The sequence below is a fragment of the Lissotriton helveticus genome, chromosome 1_2 (assembly GCF_964261635.1).
Source record: "Lissotriton helveticus chromosome 1_2, aLisHel1.1, whole genome shotgun sequence".
NCBI classification, from domain to species: Eukaryota; Metazoa; Chordata; class Amphibia; order Caudata; family Salamandridae; genus Lissotriton; species Lissotriton helveticus.
In genome coordinates this window covers 287,880,463-287,888,406 of record NC_136058.1, presented here as the reverse complement: position 1 = coordinate 287,888,406, position 7,944 = coordinate 287,880,463, and positions in this window count along the sequence as shown.

The following is a 7,944-nucleotide window of genomic DNA, read 5'->3' as shown; positions in this document are numbered from 1 at the left end:
GTAAGTCAATGCCGCGCGCGCGATATTGTATTTTTCAAGCGCGACCAAGCAAAAAAATCCGCCAGCTTGCGAATTTACGGATTTTTGGGCGAATTCGCTGGAATCGCGGACCGTGAAATTGCCAAAAATCCACAAATTCCGCAAACAAAATGGATTTTACCCCCACGCTTAATGCTGTGGTGGCGCTGAGTTATGTTTGGTGGTGCTGAGTGATGCTGTGGGGGTGCTGAGTAATGCTGTGATGGTGCTGAGTGATGCTGTAGTGGTGCTGAGTGATGCTGTAGTGGTGCTGAGTGATGCTGTGGTGGCGCTGAGTGATGCTGTGTTGGCCCTGAGTGATGCTGTATTGGCCCTGAGCGATGCTGTGGTGGTGCTGAGTGATGCAGCTGTTGCGCTGAGTGATGCTGTGGTGGTGCTGAGTGATGCTTTGGTGGCGCTGAGTGATGCTGTTCAAATCCACCCATCTACCCCACTCCATTCCAGTCTACCCCAATCTACCCCACTCACCTCAATTTACCCCACTCTACTCCAATCTACCTCACTCCACTCTAATCTACCCCAGTCCAATATGCCCCACTCTAATCTCCACTACACTCCAATCTATCCCACTCTATTTCAGTCTACCCAGTCTATTGCACTACAATCTAGCCCAATTTACACCACTTCAATCCAGTTTCCTGCTGCTAAAGGGGCTATAATTTAAACGCCGTTCTTGATAATATGCCCCTAATATACCACAATTAGGGCTCTGGTTTTATGGCATTTATTTTTTTAACATTTCCGTCTGTATTTATCCATATTTATTGTCTGCTCATTTTATCTGTATTTATCCACATATATTTTTGTAGCAAGCAAAAGAAGACGCTGCAGCTAATATTTTTTCAACTTTATTTAAATAGCCAATGCACACTTTACCTCGGTTGTTACAGATTTATATATATATGCAAATTAAGTAAATTCATTCCATTTATTGGAAAACTTTGCCATTGTAGTAAAAGCACATGTTCAAGCTCCTAGAGTCAGAGTGCTCATGAGGACTATGGGGCATATGATCAAGGGTGGCGATGGGAAATTATCACCGCTTTAGCGGCCGTTTTCGGCCGCTAAGCGGCGATAATTCTATCACCCTATTAGCAAGCTGTCGCTAACAGCAGCTAGCGACAGCTTGTAGGCGATAGCGAGCGGTTTGGGACACGCTTTGCATGTCAGCGATATTTATCGCTAATGACATGCAAAATGTGCGTTCCCAACCTGTTAGCGACTGAAAGCAGTCGCTAACCTCGCTATCGCCTATTACCAACACAGGCGTAGCATTGGAAATATTCGCGCTACGCGCGAATATCTCCAAAAATTAACACCTGCTCAGACCAGTTCTTAGCCATTATATCCAATGAGAGGTGGATATAATGGCTAAGACCCTGTTAGCGATAATGCGGGAATACCGCTGTATTCTCAGCGATATTCACGAATTTTGCCGCTATCACCAGGAATTTTATCGCTTTTGAGATAAACGTTGCTAATAGCACCTTATCTCAGCGATAAAATCCGGTTATGCGCGGCGATAATAAAATTGCCGCTAAGCCTACATAGCGATAAATATCGCTACTTGTTGATAATATGCCCCCATATCAGTAGTTTCCCTTTTGCAAACCGTCGCCATTCGTGTAGCACTTTTCATGACGTGTGATTATTGGTATACAAAGCGGGATCGATGACATAAGACAAGTTGTGATCCATTGTTATATGTGCTGCCTAGGAGCTCCTATAATTTGGATTTAAAATGACCATCTGTAAAACACTGAGAAGGATGTGCTGTGAAGAGACCTCCAACTCAATGACAGAACTCAGGCTACTAATCCTTCTCATCCGCAGCAGTGCAGCACACGGAAAGGCAGAGTACTCTAACTCAATTTAATAGCTACAACGTTCCAAGTTCAAAACAATAAAGACAAAATAGACCGCTGGTGTCTGTAATTCTTGAGAAAAGTTATACGTTCCCCATCCCGGTCAGGGTAAAGCAACCAGCAGTAATTGTTCGCTACCTACCGCATGCCAGGAGGACATGCCAACCTCGCACCCCAGCCTGTCCAGCTATTTATTATTTTTGTGAACTTGCCTCCTCTACACACCTTGCTTCTCCTCCCACCTCCTGCAGCTAAAAACTTCGGGGCATATTATCAAGCCCCTTATCGCCGTGTCATCGCTACTTTTCTGCCGATAACGCGGCGATATTTGCATTGCCCTATTATCAAGGCAGCGTTAAGTCAATTAACATGGCTTAAAGCCCCGTTAATTGACTTAACGCTGCCTTAGTAACAGGGCCCCTTTCACGATAAACTCATCGTGAAAGGGGGCGTGCAGTGGGTGTTCGGTGGGTGTTCCACCCCAACACCCATTCACTTCGATGCTGCCACCTATTATCAAGAGAGGCGATAATAGTTGGCAGCGCCCAATGTAAGAACAGGAAAGACCTGTTCTTAAGGAGGCGAAATAAGGAGAAATGCTTCATTTCTCCTCATTTTTGCTTTTTCCATATGTGCTGCCTTGTGCAGCACACATGGAAAAAGCAAAATGCCAAGGTTTGTTTATGTACAGGAAGGTGTCACTTCCTGTATATAAACAAACCTTCCCTGCCTGCGCTGCTGTTAAGTTGTAAAACTTATTGCCATTGCAGGGGTAAACGCTAGGCTGCACCATATCCTTGGTAATATGGTGCAGCCTATCGTTTCCGAGGTGGCGAAGAGAGGCGTTAAGCCAAGGCGGCGAACACCTCTCTTCGCCACTTTGTTGGTAATATGCCCCTTCAATTTCAAAATAGCTCACTCTGATATCCTGGTAGTTTGGATTGAATATGCACTGATGCTTCTGAAAAGTTAGAAGTTAAACATCAATCAATCAATCAATCAGGAGTTTGTTAAAGCGCGACTACTCACCCGTAAGGGTCTCAAGGCGCATGGGGTGGGAGGGGGGTTGGGGGGTGCAGGTTCCATTCCATCAAGGAGGGGGTCTGTCGAAGAGCCAGGTTTTGAGGTTTCTTGCGAAGATGGGGAGCGATGTTGTCTGTCTGAGGTGGAGCGGAAGGGCGTTTACATCAATAAACAGAGGAACATAGCATGCAGCACATAGAGGGGTTTCTGCGCTAGCCACATCCAGCTGTAGTTTCTCCCTTAACAGCAGTCAGGAATCAAACCACGACACCCAAAACCCGAGTTTCAAGGCGGCCCAGAGAAGTATGATTCAGGAGTGAAGGATCGCTCACCTCTCCACTTAAAGCGATGTTGATACTTGAAAAAACCTATCCTCCTCCCCGCTCGCTCCACACTATTCAAACAATAAAACATAGATGTACACTTTCCCTTTCACTTGCTTGCTTTGAACTGGCTAGGGGGCTGACATGCCACCGAAGAGACACATGGATCTGACCAAGATTGGGTAAAAGAAACTAATTAGGAAATGTCAGCAGGGGCTTGGGGGCAGGCAGAGGTCAATGCAAGACTTTCATAGGAAGTAATGTCTCATGCATCTAAAGATCTAGGGCTCGATTCACAGAATGAACTTAAGACTCAATCCTAAACTTACTACTATTTTGGTATTCACAGAATGCACTTACTACTTTTGGCATTCACAGAATAACCCTACTACTTTTGGTATTCACAGAAGTTAGGATTTGGTCTTAAGTTTGTCTTAAGACAAACTTAAGACAAACTTAAGACAGACTTAAGAGAGTCTTAAGACAAAATCCTAACTTAAGTCTGTCTTAAGTCTGTCTTAAGTTTGTCTTAAGACAAACTTAAGACAAAATCCTAACTTCTGTGAATACCAAAGGTAGTAAGTGCATTCTGTGAATGCCAAAAGTAGTAAGTGCATTCTGTGAATGCCAAAAGTAGTAAGTTCATTCTGTGAATGCCAAAAGTAGTAAGTGCATTCTGTGAATACCAAAATAGTAGTAAGTTTAGGATTGAGTCTTAAGTTCATTCTGTGAATCGGGCCCCTACATCAGGCAGAGGGGCGTTTCAACCCTGGGCTGGATCACAGCTGCGCCGCACAAGTCTCTGAATCAGTTTCGGCAGTATTTTACCATTTCTCTTTATAAATACGGACAAAGGAAAAAGTGTTTCCCGTCTGTATTTATATGTAAAAATCTGTTTAAATGGTAAACACGGAGACTTAACCACAGTCTACCCCAGCCCACTGCAACCTACCCCGCTTCAATCCACCCAATCTATTCCACTCCACTCTATCCCACTCCACTCTACTCCACTCAAATCTACCCCAATCCACCCACTTTAATGAATGTATCCCATTTATCCTACTCCTCTCCAATCTACCTCATTTACTCAACTCCATTCTACCCCACCCGATCCCAATCTATCCCAATTTAATATGCCCAACTCCAGTTTGCCCCACTCCAATCTAGCCCACTCCTATCCACCCAACTCCAATCCACCCTACTCCACTCTCTTCTACCTCACTCTACTCTAGCTAGTCTAGTCCATTCAACTCCAATCTACCCCAATCCACCCCACTCCATCTCTTCCAACTCCTTCTAAACCGCCCCAATCTACCCAACTCCAATCTATCCCACTCCAATCTACCCCAATCCACTCCAAAGGTAACTGACTCCACGCCATTCTACCCCACTCCATTCTAATTTATGCCACTCCAATCCGCCCCACTCCAGTCCACCCCAGTCCACTCCTCTCCACCCTAATCTACCACACTCCACTGCAATCTATCCCACTCATCTCCGCATCAATCTACCCTACTCTTCTCCAAACCACCCGATCTACCCCACTCCACTCACCAACAATCTACCCCACGCAAATCTACCCGTACCTACTCCAGTCTACCCCATCTACTCCACTCTAATCTACCCCAATTTCCCTCTTTCCACTCCAGTCTACCCAACTCCTACCCAATCTACCCCAATTTAATCTATACCAACTCCGATCCACCCCACTCCAATCTACCACTCTAATCTGCCCCACTCCAATGTTGCCCACGCCAATCTACTCCATTCCACCCCACCCAACTCCAATCTATCCCACGTAACTCCAATCCACCCCACTCTATCCCACTCCAAACTGCCACACTCTATTCCACTCCACCACCCACCACCACACCCCACTCCATACCACTAATGTTTGGCCATGCTGAACAGCAGCCACACTGGTGTACAACGTGGCTAAAACATATATATGTTTTTGTACATTATTTTACTTTTACTACAACTGTCTTCATCCATATCCTCCTCTCCCCGATCGCCATCTGATTCCTGGGTTGAAGAGAAAAAGAGACAAAAGGTTATTAGTCTATCCAGGACCTCCCCACAATAAATGAATCAATCAGGGAATTTTAAGCGTACAACTCACATGAGAGGGTCTCAAGGCGCTGTGCCAGCAGTTCTGTTCATTTGAAGAACCAGGGGTCCGATTCACAGAATGAACTTAAGACTAAATCCTAAACTTACTACTATTTGGTATTCACAGAATGCACTTACTACTTTAGGGATTCACAGAGTGAACTTACTACTTTCGGGATTCACAGAATGAACTGAGGGGCATATTATCAAGGGGGTTTATCTCCGCTTTTTTGGCTTTAAAAGCCAAGAAAGCGGAGATAAAATTATCTCCCTATTACCTAGCTGTCGCTAACACCAGTTAGCGACAGCTAGTAGGAGATAGCGACCATCTCAGGACCCACTTTGCATGTCAGTGATATTTATCACTAATGACATGCAAAGTGGGCGTGCCAAGATGTTAGCGACTGGAAACAGTCGCTAACATCGCTATCTCCTATTACCAACTTTTGGAGATATTCGCGCTAAGCGCGAATATCTCCAAAAGCTAACACCTGCCCTGAGCAGTTCTTAGCCATGTTATCCAATGGGAGGTGGATAACATGGCTAAGAGCATTAGCTCGGTAATGCATGAATATCGCTGACTTTTCAGCGATATTCATGCATTGCGGCAGTTTTTTATCGCATTTGCGATAAACCTTGGTAATACCAAGGTTTATCTGCGATAAAAATCGCCGCAGCTTAGCGGTAAATTTTTGTCTCTAACCAAGCAATAGCGATAATTATCGCTATTGCTTGGTAATATGCCCCTCACTACTTTCGGTATTCACAGAATAGATTTAAAACTACTAACTTTACGTCCGCACTCGGGCTGGAAATTCCGGCCTGGAGGTGGAGTTTCTGGCCCGGAGGCGGAGCTTCCGGCTTGGGGGCAGAGCTTGCGGACCGGAGGCGGAGCTTGCGGCTTGGAGGCCAAAAGTAGTAAGTTCACTCTGTGAATCCCGAAAGTAGTAAGTGCATTCTGTGAATACCAAATAGTAGTAAGTTTAGGATTTAGTCTTAAGTTCATTCTGTGAATCGGGCCCCCGGTCATTAAAGCCTTTCCTGAAGGTATTCAGGGAGGCGACGTCCTGCAATCCTTCCTGGAAGTTGAGTCTGGTGGTAGTAGGGTCCTTGGTGAGGGAAAGGATGAGCTGGGTGTCCTGTGCATAGGATAGAACTATGCTGAGGCCGTGCTGTCGGACGATGGCGGCGAAGGGGGCCATGTAGACGTTGAAGAGGGTTGGGCTAAGCGATGATCCATGGGGGACTCCGCAATTGATTTCTAAGAGGAAGGGAGGCAGTCTGCTCCTTTGGCTTCTGCTGGTGAGGAACGATCGGATCCAGTTGAGAGCGGTTCCTTGTATGCCGGCATTGTGTAGTCTGGTGGTGAGTGAGCGGTGGGAGAGGGCTTTAAAAGGTGCTGAAGGTTCGAGTAGAATAAGGGCTGTAGTGTGGCCTTGGTCGAGGAGGCTGCGGATTTCGTCTGTGGCGGCGAGCATGGCGGTCTCAGTGTTGTGGTTGCTGCAGAATCCGGATGGGGAGTGGTCAAGGATTGCATTGTCTTCGATGAACCTTGTCAGTTCTGCGTTGACGTTCTTCTCAGCGATTTTTGCCGTGAAGGGGAGGAGCAAGATGGGCCAGTAGTTTTTAAGGTCTGTTGAGTCTGCTGAAGGCTTCTTGAGAAGGGGCCTGAATACTGTGAGTTTCCAGTCATCTGGGAAAATGCCGTACTCGGAGGTGGTGTTGATGGTGCATCGTGATTCTAGTGCGATGGCAGTGATGGCTCTGTAGTAGATGTGTGGTGGGCAGGAGTCTGGAGGTGCTTCTGAATGGATGCCTTTCATGGTAGAGGTGGTCTCTTTGGTCGTGATTGGTGTCTAGGCGGAGATGGTGAATTGGCAGGCATTGCCTGCGGGCAGGATGGCCCACCAGCAAGTTACAGCTGGGGGACACTTCGGGCTCTCAGGTGTCGTCGTTGCTGTCATCGTCTGATCCGTCCAGTGCCGCTTAGTACACAGGTGGCTGTGGATCATCTTCCAGCAGGCCAGGATCAATTTCTTCTTCTTTCCTGCGGCCAGGCGGTTTCTGGAAAACAGTAGAACATCTTTAAGGCAGCTCAGGAGCGTCCAGGAGTCTTAATGGTCTCAGAGAGCGTGTTTCCCTGGAAACAAATCATACATTACCAACTCCAAAGTGCTGTGTGATGTTGGTATCCATGCTCCAAGCTCCGTGCTTAAGACCTTCAGCAAGCCCCGGGTGTAGGCGCATTCCCAAAAGAGGTAGTAGGATACCTCATCTGCAGTTCATCTTTTCAGGCAGGAATTGTATCGAATGAGCCCTCTTACTTGCATGAAGGCTCTCACTGGCGGACATCCTGGAGTGGCCATCCAAGCAATGTCCTTATGGTGTTTGGCCAGAATATTGGAGGTGACGTTCTCCCACATGTGGGCCACTGAAGCAGATGGTAGGGCCCCAATCGGTTTGCAGATTGCATTGTATTGTATTGTTATTGCATTTATATAGCGCTTACTACCCCTGACAAGGTTTTTTCAGCAAGTAGCACCCTACTCCAGAACCCGTAATGAATTAGTGTTGAAATAGTA